This window comes from Gorilla gorilla, chromosome 2, assembly GCF_029281585.2.
Source record: "Gorilla gorilla gorilla isolate KB3781 chromosome 2, NHGRI_mGorGor1-v2.1_pri, whole genome shotgun sequence".
Classification (NCBI taxonomy): Eukaryota; Metazoa; Chordata; class Mammalia; order Primates; family Hominidae; genus Gorilla; species Gorilla gorilla.
In genome coordinates, this window is record NC_086017.1 from 167,972,449 (window position 1) to 167,985,224 (window position 12,776).

Consider the following 12,776-nt stretch of genomic DNA (forward strand, 5'->3'; position numbering starts at 1 on the left):
CTTGGTAAAATAATCAGTGTCTCCAGTTGTGTCCTGTTGCAAAAAACAAAGCAAAACAAAAAACATTCTTATTGAACTTATGCAAAAAACTATATTGCCATATGCTAAGAAGACTCATAATTAGTTTCAAAATTCTGGAGAAATCAGGTAGAGAGAAAGAAATATGCTCCAAAGTTTGCAGATAGAAATATGCTTCATTCAATTGTTAAAAGCTATAAACAGCTCAAAAGGAAAGTTGTTATGTTTTTTGACCCTGAAAAACAAAAAGGATCAGAAACATTTCAAACAAATAGTCATAGAAAGATTATTTCATTATTCTCTTAGTTCAGTCCGTACAGTTAATTCCTGTTCTGTTTGATATTCATGAACACTTCAGCTCTTCCTGAGAGTCCTAGAAGTTTTTCCCTCTATATTAATGGCACAATCTTTAAACATATCAGAAATCTGCATTCAAGAGCACCTGTTAGAGTTCCATAGCTGATTATAAAATCACCTTTTGAAAAGGATCAAAGTAAAAAATAACTGTGGATGACAAGAGGCTTAGAACAGCTATGGTTTAAGACTCAATTAACAAGGAAATTTGGTTATTTTTGTGGCATACAATTTAATATAACAATTATTACTGATAACATACACTAAGTCATATTGAAATTATAGGAATCTTGCACAATTCTGGAACACATACCAATAACACTTTCATATAAATACAGCCCGAAGAAAGCCGAATACCAATTCATACTTGACAGTGCTCACTCTATGATGTCAACATGCCAAATAAGCCAGATGTCTCTTTTGGACTTCAGGGGACCTAATAATGAAAAAATTAATGAAATCAAAAGGACTGAATTTAGAACTTGAAATTTTGATTTTGGAAGGTTTGTCAAATATCAAAGGTTTAGAATACTTACTGTTACAAAATAGTATCATTGGTTATTCATTTAGCAGAAGTGATAACTCAAAAATTTCAAAAGGCAAAAACCTAAACAGCATACCCAATAAAGGTAGCATGTGGCTACCTGAATCTCTCTTTCCCCTTTTTCCCTTTTTTTTTTTTTTTTTTGCAGTTTACTTAAAAGGCAAAAACATTTCACTGTGGCTCAGTATTACAAAAAAACTTTGTTCAAAAGAGGAAAACCAAATTTTACCTTTGTATTAATGTACTATTAATGTTAGGCCCAATTTTTTAATAAAATTATAAACAAATCTATACAGTCTTAATCAGTTTGACCATAAGGTAAGATTTTCCTAAACACCCCCCCATAACTTTTTATAATTTATTACAGAACAGACCCCCATAACTTTTTATAATTTATTAAAGAGCAGATCAGTGTTCTAAGAAAACCATTATTCTGACACATGGGTCCAGATTCTGGCCTTGTAACAGTGTGCTTTTTATTTTAATGTTTTAATTTATAGAAAAACTAAAATAATCCCGTTCAACTTTTGGCTACATTGCTCACACCCACAGAGCTTCCTTTACAAGATCAATCTTTTATAAATCTTTTACAACTTGCTTAAACCTTCAGTATTGTCATATCTTTTTGGGACAATCCTCAAAAATCTCCAAACTCAACGTGATTACTTTCCTTTGAACAAAAGCCATATTTCCAAGACAAAAACACATTCTACTTCCTTTATATAACTTGTATATAAACTTTCTCTAGTAGTCTCAATGTTACTATGTTAACTCTTAGTCACTTTTATTTCTGGTTAGGAACCTGGTAAGTAAGTAATTTTAACCATGTATCAGATTGCAGAGCCTAGGACAAGGACAGAGCTTCAGACAGTGTCTGACTCTTCCTAGCCTAGTCAAAGGACAGGGCTAACTCCGTATGTCCCCAGATCTTACCTAAAATCTAATGACTGAAGAATAGACAAGTCAATTTTCAAAAATATCATAGAAGTAGTTTATAACCTTAAAACGTATAGCAAAGACAGAATTCAGTCTGCCTACTGTAGACCAAATGTCTAAATTTTGAAGATGTTTTTATTTTACCAATAATCTTTAAAACTATACTTAACAAAGATTTCTAAAGTCATCTACACTAAAAGGCATTAAATTTTCTATTTTTCTGACAAAATATTTTATTTTAGGGCTCATTCTTCCCTAAACCAGTTAATTAGAGTTCTTTTATATAAACATCCCACACACAACACATACAATTACATGGAAGGAAATGGATCTGGTAGTTGTAAGATTTTTTTGTTTGCCAGTTTTTAAGTTTCTATTTCCTATTTTAGACTATCAGTTTCTTGATTACCTATTCCCTGCCCTAAACAATTGTCAGCTAGGCAACTCTAAATTTGCATTTCTAAAGGGACAGCTCCTAGGTGAAACAGGATAGAGAACTTATATTTTAAAAGCACAGAGCTGAGACATTAAGCCAAAACATTGTATGATAATAGTTTCTAATATACACAGGTAGGCACCCTTACCAATGGGGGTTTTCTTAAATATATAAATTTCTAAATTGGATTTGTGGCTTCAGGGTGGAGCCCTTCAAGGAACAGGGCCAAGAAAGCGTGCAGCTTCCAGGGCCTGACAGGCAGAGCTGTAAGATAGAACAGATCCCCAAAAATCAAGGGCTCCATTTTTACGCCTAATCCTGGGTCCCCCAAAAGAGAAACGCTATAGGACGAGATAGTGATTTTATGGTGTATCTCATTGCAAGGACATTTTCGCTGAGGCTAGTGGGCAACCCAAAGCCAATCAGCTCAGTCTGTAATCAGTCCATTCCGCAATCCATACTTTCCAGGTCCCCAAGAACATGGTTTTCTTATTCGGTGTGCAAAGAACCAAGTATCACCCTGTAGTAACTCAATTGTAAGCATCTGCCGTTAGCCATCCCTAAGAGTATATCTCTTACCTAGCTATTACACACCAAGACTAAAAGTTCTCTCATAAAGCCTCTCTCATAAAGCGATTCCTTCCTCCCTTCCTTCCTTCCTTCCTTCCTCGCTCCCTCCCTCCCTCCCTCCCTCCCTCCTTCCCTCCCTCTCTCCCTCCCTCCCTCCCTCTCTCCCTCCCTCCCAGTCTTGCTCTGTCTCACTTTTTTTTTTTTTTTTTTTGAGATGAGTCTCACTCTGTCACCAAGGCTGGAGTGCAGTGGTGCAATCTCGACTCACTGCAACCTTCGCCTCCTGGGTTCAAGCAATTCTTGTGCCTCAGCCTTCTGAGTAGCTGGGATTACAGGCATGTGCCACCATGCGTGGCTGATTTTTGTATTTTTAGTAGAGATGGGCTTTCGTCATGTTCAAGACTGGCCTTGAACTCCTGACGTCAGGTGACCCCACCCACCTTGGCTTCCCAAAGTGCTGGTTTTACAGGCCTAAGCCACCAAGCCCAGCCAAAGCAAAGTAATTTCTGATATCCTCAAAAGTTAAAAATGTCAGATAATGTAATGCAAAACAGAGCAGAGTCATAAATTTTGAGAAGGATTTGTCTACTTACAATTTTGTGGGTTTCATGAGGAAAACAGGTTTTTCCCTAAATGGGGCCCGTGGTACCTCCTCTGTTTCTCCTAAGGAATCCCAGGCTGGCAAAAAGAAGTAAATGGAGAAACAATTCAGCCAACCAAGAAGAAAAAAAAAAAAGCTTTTTCTCAAAAAAACAAGATCCAAGAAGAGAAAAGGCATAAAGACCTTTAAAATATATGTATAGAGTAAATATCAACTTTTAGTTAAGCCAACTTTTAACCATAGAGCTTCGTTAAAGAAATCCTTTTAAATCTTTTATTACTATACTATAGCCAGGACAAACAGCCTCTGGCTTTTAAACTTTTTTCCCCCTCAAAGGTCTCCTCCTAAGTGAAACCAGTAAGTCTTACCTAAGATTATGACTTATCCATGGATGCATGAGGTGTCTCCAAAGAGACAGCAAGCATTTTTACAATATGTAGAATAGCACCTGAGGTAGCTCAGAGAAAAGAAAATTCAAGACAGGAAATCAGAAGCTGTCCATGGAGAAGAAAAGAATCAATAAGTGGCAAAAGTCCCACAAGTATCCAACCAGAAAGGACTCATTCCCAAAGCCAGCAATTGAGCCCAGACTGCTACTATCAAAGGGTCGTCTTAGCTACTGAGCTACAGCATGGGGCAGCTGCCATTGCTCTTCCAGGAAGGAGTCTGGGGCAGTCATTTTCAAGCTTGTAGAGGATTGTAACTGCTTGAGAGAATTTTCTGAAGCTAGTTAGGACATTATTCATCCTTTTTAAAAACTTTAATTGTGGAGAATAAAAGATTTCTAAAATTCCTTTTTGAAAAAATGGTATACTCAGTTTCAGTAGTGACTTAATCTGAGTCTTTTACAAGCCCAGATGTTAATGTTCCAGGATTTTATCATATAAGCAAGAGGTATTCTTAGAGAGGGGATAGAGGAGATATCTCCATCGTCCCCAAGAATTCACTCTCTGTAATGGGCTTAAGATAACAAAAGATGACAAGAGCCCTGTAGAAATGGGATCTTTTAAGACAAGACTCACCCAAAGGCATGACACATTTGGGTTCTGTGCTGACTCATCTCAGACACCCGGTCCTCTCATACTGACATGAACTGAAAAATTCCTGCCCTTTGGATGGTGGAGACTGAGAGTGTACCTCCACATGGTCACAGAGTCAAGCTCCCAAGGACATAAAACAAGATGAGAGGGAAATCTCGTCCAGTGTTTGTTTCAGGGACCTGCAGGAAAGTTTGTAACTGACCAGTCCACAGGGCCAGCTTGAGCATTGGGCTTATAGGGATCCTAGGCCCTTGTTCTATCTTACGGTGCCCCTCTCCATGACAGAAGACACATAAAGATAAAAACTGAGAGGAAAAGAGTGAAACAATATGAATATTCATAGCACAAAGTGCACTAGATTTGCTACAGCCTCAGACTAATCACACAAATCCTTTTTCCCATTAATCAGACTTTGCAAAGGAGACAGTGATTTTTACCATCAGTTTGCGCAGAGAGAGGCCAGAAGCCTGGCTGTTAAGAAATTCTTACCGTTTTGCCGGCATGCTAGCTTTCCAGGTTCCTTTTCTCTCAGCAGCTTTGGTGATGCTGCTTGCTGTACCATGGCTGTGGGGGCCATGCTGCATTACAAAAGAAAATCATCTCTTTCTGTTTCATGGAATCATAGTCAAAAACCTCATTTTGCAAGATGTAGCCAGGCTACATGGGGGAACCAAAATGACATTTTTTTATTCCAGGCAGAGGAAAATACACATGACAAAACACAGACACCAGTCACCCCACTCAGCATCCAAGTATTGACCTGGCAAGGCTTAAACTTGCCTCTGTTCGCCCATGTTGTCTTTGATCCACTCAAAGTGGGGTGGGGTGTTCTCCAACCAGAAGTTTCAACAGGTGATCTTTAAGCAACATGGAAGAGTGGATAGTTACCCTGAGTTAGACCTGTTGAACTTTGTTCATGGCTCACAGAATGTGACCAACCAGACAAACTAGTAGAGCCTCCTGGACTTTCATCAGCAATTCTTTCAGGGAATTCTCTCCATATATACAAATACACACAATGAGATAAAGACAAACAAAAAGGCCTTCCAAACCAGGATTCCTAACCAAAAATTTCCAGGAGTAATTCTTCTGAACTAACCTCTTATTGTCTAACTGGGGAGACATCTCCCCAAACCCAGAGTCTTCCTACTATTTTGGGAGAGCCAGCTAATAACCCCAAAGGAGCCAAACCAAGACCCTTGAAGGAGCAGAACCAAGAACCCCAGTGGAGCCAAACCAACTGGGAGAAGGAAGAAGGTTCTGGCTGTGCTTAGAATACTCAGCAGACCAGTTTAAAGATGTCTTTCTAGGAAGGATGTCTTTCTCCACTGCAATTAGGCCCAAGCACTATGGGTCAGCAGGGCCTCACTGGGCAAGGACAGCACCAGACATGGCCTTCAGTTCCAGAGAAATAAGCAGCTGCCAGAGCTCACCTCCAATTCCAACATACTGGTGGGGGGCTGACAAACTGCAGGCAGGCACCCACAAAGGCAGATCCCAGACAGACCCCCAAACTTATAATAGCCCGATGGGTTCTTCCTCCCACACAGATGAAATCAAGCCACTGAGACCATGGCATTGCAGTAGAGAAAGAGTTTAATGGAAACGAGGATGGCCATGCCACACAGGAGATGGAGTTATTACTCAAATCAATCTCCTAAACAGGTTTTTAACGCAAACAAAAGTGCCGTATTCTGGAAAAAAAAGGACACAAAATGCATTAGTAAGGAGGAGACGTGAGCACCAGGATTTAAGGAAGGAAGGGATAGGCCAAATCTATTGTTTTGTGCAAATGTAGTCAGGTTTATGATCAGGACTGCCCTTATCTATAAAACTGCTAATCTCTAGCCTTGATGGGAAAAGATAAACATCAGGTGTTAGTCTTTTGGTTGTACAACACAAAGGCTTGGAGAAGGAGATTGCTTTTTCTAGACTGAGTCCATCAATGCTTTGTCTCTGAAGTCAGGAAGTACCTCAACAGTAGTCTATGGAAAGGACTGTCCAATGCTATGGAAGAGAACCCTGATAGAACATTACCAAAGCCTTGAAAGATTACACCATTGAAGATGCCATCATTGTTATAGAAAAAGCCATGAAAGTCATCAAGCCTGGAACAAGAAATTCCTTCTAGAGAAAACTGTCCAGACGTCATGCATGACTTCAAAGGATTTACAATGGAGCCAATAAAGGAAATTATAAAAGAGATTGTGGATATGGCAAAAAAGGTCAGAGGGTGAAGGGTTTCAAGATACTAATCTTGGAGAAATTCAGGAGCTAACAGACATCACACAAGAGGAATTAGCAGAGGACAACTTGGAGATGATTTTTTTTTCTGAATCAGTGCAGACAATGAGAAAGAAGACATAGTAGAGGCAGTGCTAGAAAACAAATTGATGCTAGATAATATGGCAGAAGGGTTTCAATTATTCGAGACTGCTTCTCACTTCTTTTACAACATGAACCTTACTATGATATGGGCGCTGAAACTAAAGCAAACATTGGCACTATATAGAAACATTTTTAGAGAAATGAAAAAGCAAAAAAGTTCAACAGAAGTTATGACATATTTCCTCAAAGTTACTCCAAGCGTGCCTGTCTTTTTTGCCTCCCCTTCCACTTTCTCCACCTGTGTCATCCCTGAGACAGCAACACCAACCCCTCCTCTTCCTCTTCCTCCTCAGCCTGCTCAGTGTGAACATGAGAATGAAGACATTTTTGATGATCCACTTCCACTTAATGAAGATTAAATATATTTCCTCTTCCTTATGATGATTTTCTTAATAACATTTTCTTTTCTCTAGCTTACTTTATAAAATATGCATTAATTGAATGTTTATATTATCAGCAAGGCTTCCTGTCAACAGTAGGCTATTAGTAGTTAAGTTTTTGGGGAGTCAGAAGTTGTGCATGGATTTTCAACTATGTGGAGGGGAGGTTCGCACTCCTAATGTCCATGTTGTTCAAAGGTCAACTATATATCAACTCATTTAATCTAATTAACACGCAGTTCTTTAGTTTTTATGCTGTTCTCTTCCCTGTTAGTTCACATCTGTACCCAGGACAAGGCATTTTCCCCATATTTAGCTTGCAATCCATACATTGTTAATAGTATATTTTAAAAAATCTCTTTGAAAAAGATTGACTTAAATTGTGAGTTATAACCTCAAACTTTATCATCAATCTTTCGGGTTTTTCAGTAAATCTACAGTTAACTCTTAATTAACAACTAATCTGTTACATTTTGATTAAAATTTGCAGTCAGCTCTCAGATATGCTTTTGTCCATTGTGAATGTACCTTTGGGCTGCCTGTTAGCATTAATCATGCCATTGATTTAACTTGATGCTTACTGTTGCTGCTTGCCCTTCAGATTTATGTAAACTGTAACCCAGCAGGAACAGGAAGAGAAGTCCATTTACCATAAAAGACCTTTTAAATCATTACATTCAATTATCTTCACCTCTTAAGTTAGGTGTAAAAGAGTAAGCACAGAGAGGGTTCAGCTATACTTGTACTCACCTGAGAAATGGTGCTTATATATATTTGGAGACATGAAATATCCTTCCTCTTGCCCTGAACTAAGTCCCTTTCTTGTACTAGCCTAGGTATGGTGGAAAATAAAAGAAACAAAGCAAAGCAAACAAAATCTACAAGAAACAATAGCTGCACTTCAGACCCTAATCACCTCTCAGGCAGAGGATGTACAATGACATGATAAAAAATAGCTCTAGAAGACAGTGTATGATTTAGTGCCATGTAAGATAGTATCTGCTGTGAGAATGAAGAAGGCAGAAAGAGGAATCCCTGCATGGTGGGATGGCCAGAGGGGGAACTTTATGCTGGTGGTGAAACTGGAGTTGCCTCTTGAAGGCCTAGTATTTCCACAGGCAGTGGGTGAGGCATCCTAGGCCAAAGGAACAGAAGCTTTCTGGTGAGAAAAGCTGGCCAAGTTAGAGAATGTTTAACAACTTCAGTGTTTTGAAAATGTATAATATGTATTTATTTTGATAAGGTTTTTATGAGAGTTATAGAGGGTTTTCTCTCATGTTTGAGATACTTTACAAGTAAATTGTTTAAAAAAATACTAAAACCAAGCATTTCATAAATCTGCAGATAGAGTCTAAAGCAAGAATGGCAGGCAGCCATCCAGGCAGTACAGAGAAGTGGGGACACCAAAAGAGGCTCAGCTGCCTAAGGTCCTGGAGTGTGCTAGTCATAGACTTGGTCATGTAAAGTGCAGCTTTGCACTTTTTCAGACCTAAGTTAAATGCATTTATACAACAAGTATTTATTATGCCTATTATGTGCCAGTCCCTGTTTGGGGTGCTTGATTTTAAAGTAGCCAGAATATGTATATACATCCCAAAGCCTATGAAAGTACCGTCTTTTAGAATAAATGTGTTACATAACTTCTTACCTATATTTGATTTATCTAGATTGTCTGTAATGTCACTTAATTTCCTAGTGACTGGGCAGTGTATTTAATCAGCTGCATGTGTTATTCTATACAGAATAATATTAGAGAGCTAGATCAGGGGTCCCCAAACCCCTGGCCGCTGACTAGTACCAGTCCATAGCCTGTTAGGAACTGGGCCACACAGCCCGAGGTGAGTGGCAAGCCAGTGAGCATTACCGTCTGAGCTCTGCCTCCTGTCAGATCAGCAGCAGCATTAGATTCTCATAGGAGCAGGAACTGCACATGCAAGGGTTCTAGGTTGTGTGCTGCTTATGAGAATCTAACTAATGCCTGATGATCCGAGGTGGAACAATTTCATCCCAAAATCATCCCCATCCCCCCAGTCCATGGGAAAATTGTCTTCCACGAAATCAGTCACTGGTGCCAAAAAAATTGGGGACTGCTGATTAGATATATAGCTTATAGTGGTAACAGGAGCCATTTAGATTAGAACCATTTCATTTTAATGTGAAGAAACAAAGACTTTTTTTCATAATAGCTTGGAAATGGCTCTATTTCTCTATTGAAGAAAAAAGGACCTGAGATGTGTGGATCAGTGTGCAGTGACAGGTCTTTCAAAGGCTTTTTTTTTCTTTCTTGTTCTGTTAACTTTTTATGTTACTTTTTATGCTGGCTTCTCTTTCTAGAGAAGTCCCTGCTGTTTCCTTTTTTTCTGTGTGTAGGCAAGGAAGGTGAGTGTAGAAATCAGGGAAGAGAAGGTGAGAGCCTTTCCTATTTATTTCTTTGTGTATTTTTGCTATGTGATATGGAAACAGATGGCTGGTAAATTAGAATTTGAAAATGACTATGCCACACTGTACTATTAATGCCAAATGAGTAGTAGTAGAAAAAGGAGAGTTGCAAAAAATGTAAAGGTGGTAGGGGAGATGGCTACCAAAGAAAAAGTGTAGAGAAGAACTATGATGATAAAAAGCTACAGTTAGAGAATCCATTGCCTGATTAGAAGGCTAAGATTGTTAAACCATTTTCCCCGGTCTCATCTCCTCAGGGAATTTTAGGGAAGAAGGAATAAGATAATCTTTGACTCTCATGTCCAGGTCTTTTTCCTTTTTTATCACAGTTTCTGACTGAGCATAGTATACTTGTCAGACTTCCATCTTCTTAAGTGGCAGAAAATGTAAAAGCGGCCCATGGGCTAGACAGCAAAATCACATTTGGCTCCTTTTTCTACTGCTGCACTCTACAGGTTAATTCTGTATGTATTTAGATCATATCTCTAAATCTGTTTTCTCTCCAGGCTGAGCTGACTCCTACCTGTCCCTGACCTCGGATAACCAGCAGACTTACTAGCATTTTCATCAAGTATTCTGAAAGCAGAATATACTTGAAATTATAGTACTGTTCTGGGTTTAGGATTTTATTGCCACAATTTAAGACTAAAACAACACTTACAGATCAGCAAAGTAATACTGTAATTGTATATCTCTTCCCCTCATGAATGTCAATCCATTTTAGAGACATATGGACTCCTCTTTTTAGAAAAGAGCAATGAATAATTTTCCTTTTGCTGTTTTTGCTAGGGGACATATGTGGAAATCAAAACAACAGCAACAAACTAGTGGAAAAATCAGTTAGTTTGCAGAAAGTGAAACTGATCTTTTGTTTTTTTAAAATGGTGACAAAATGAACACTTGTAATAGGATTTTAGCTTCAGGAAATCTTTATTACCACAGGACACAAAAGTAAAAAAAAGAGACCAGAGTTGTTTATTTTGCAAAACAGAAGTAGCGATACAAGGACTAGAGAGCGCACTGTTCTCTCAGGGATAACAATCCCTTTCCCCAGCAGTAACAGCTCATTTTGTCCTGTTTCAGTAAAGTAATTTTAGTACTTTGGAACTTTGAAATTTATTCAGAATAACAGTTTTATATTTCCAAGCACAGATTGTCATTGCCAGAAAAAATAAACTTAATTTCCAGGTTATTTTGGGCCACTGTGGCTAGGTTCAGATTTTTTGTTGAGTTGAAGCGGAAGAAAAGGAAAAAGAAAGCGGTCATACAAATGTTAGACCTAGCATCCTGGGAAAGTTGTGATGTGTGTGTGTGTATGTGTGTGTGTGGACATTTATGTGTGATGTGTTTTTGAGCAATTGTAGTTTTATTAAAACCTTATGACAAAGGGAATAGGAAGCTGTATAATTTTTGGAGAGACTGTTCACTTATTTTTGTGACCCAAGGTAGTTCATTAGAAAAAGCATTTTCTTCAAAATATTATTATGAATCTTGAAAAATCTGAATTTGCCAATTTGTAGTCAAAAATACTTTTGCCAACTGACCATAGAAGGTCATCGAGTTTACTAAGGTGAGGATTCCCAGTGGAAAAATAGGTATTGGAGGAAATATACTTTGGAAGTATATATAGATAGACATAGGCATATCATTTATAATTTACATAGGGTAAAGCCAACATTTCTGATATTGCTCAATAACATGTCTTTATGGATGAATCTCTGGTATTTTAGTCCCAGATTGATTTTTTCTATTTTTATTATTTTAAAATTAAACTTCTTATTTTGAGATAATTGTAGATTCACATGCAAGGTAAGAAATAACACCAAGAAATCCCACTTATTCATCATCTAGCTTCCCGCAGTGGTAACGTCTGGCAAAACTAAAGTATAGTGTCATAACCAGGATATTGACAATTGATACAGTCAAGATACAGAACACTTTAATCACAACAAGGATTCTTCATGTTGTCCTTTTATCACCACATTCACCTTAACTTCCCCAATCTCTTCCCTACTCCCAGTCCATGGCCCTGGCAACCATTGGTCTGGTCTCCAATAATTTTATGTCAGGAATGTTATATAAATGGAATCATGTAGTGTGTAATATTTTGGGATTAGCTTTTTTCAATCTGTAATTTTCTGGAGTTTCATTAGGTTGTGTGTATCAATAGTTTATTCCTTTTTATTGCTGAGTAGTATTCCATGGTATGAATGTACCAGTTTGTTTAACCATTTACCTACCCATTGAAGGGAATCTAGGTTTTTTCCACTTTTCAGCTGCTTTACATATAAACCTGCTATAAACATTCATTTATGTGAACATTCATTTTCATTTTCCTGGGATAAATGGCCAAGAGTTCAATTGCTATGTTATATAGTAACTACAGGTTTTTTTTTTAAAAAGACACTACTAAACTGTTTTCCAGAGTGGGTATACCATTTTACATTTTTTACCTGCAGTATATGAGTGATCCAGTTTCTCCACATCTTTACCAGCATTTGATGTTGTCAGTGATGTGTAGTGAGTGATATCTCATTGTGGTTTTAATTTGCATTTTCCTAATGGCTAATGAAATGATGTTGAATATCTTTTCATGTGCTTATTTGGCATCTGAATATCCTCTTATGTGAAAGGTCTCTTCAAGTCTTTTTGTTCATTTTCTAATTAGACTTTTTTTTTCTGCTGAATTTTGGAAATTCTTATATAATCTAGGTGCTAGTAAGATATGTGGTTTTCAAATATTTTCTCCTGGTCTGTAGCTTGTCTTTTTATCCTCTTTGCAAGGTCTTTTGCAGATCAGAAGTTTTTAAATTTGATGAAATTCAGGTTATCAGATTTTCCATTTATGAATCATGCTTTTGGTATTAAATATGAGGTCTTTTCCAGTTTAGATCCTGAAGATTTTCTCCTATTATTTTCCTAAAAATATTTCTTCTAATATTTTCTACTTTTATATTTTATATTTTTGTCCCTACTTGTAGAATATGTGAGGTTTAGGTTGAGGTTCCTTTTTAAAAAAAAAATGTATGGATATCCAATTGTACCAGCACCATTTGTTGAAAAGGCTATC

At 37.7% G+C, this 12,776-nt stretch overlaps 1 protein-coding gene across 2 annotated transcripts in view; it reads left to right on the forward strand.

Annotated features, from left to right (window-relative positions):
* Nucleotides 1-12,776, forward strand: part of LEKR1 (leucine, glutamate and lysine rich 1) — a 223,055-nt gene that overhangs the window by 6,728 nt on the left and 203,551 nt on the right. The window lies entirely within an intron of this gene.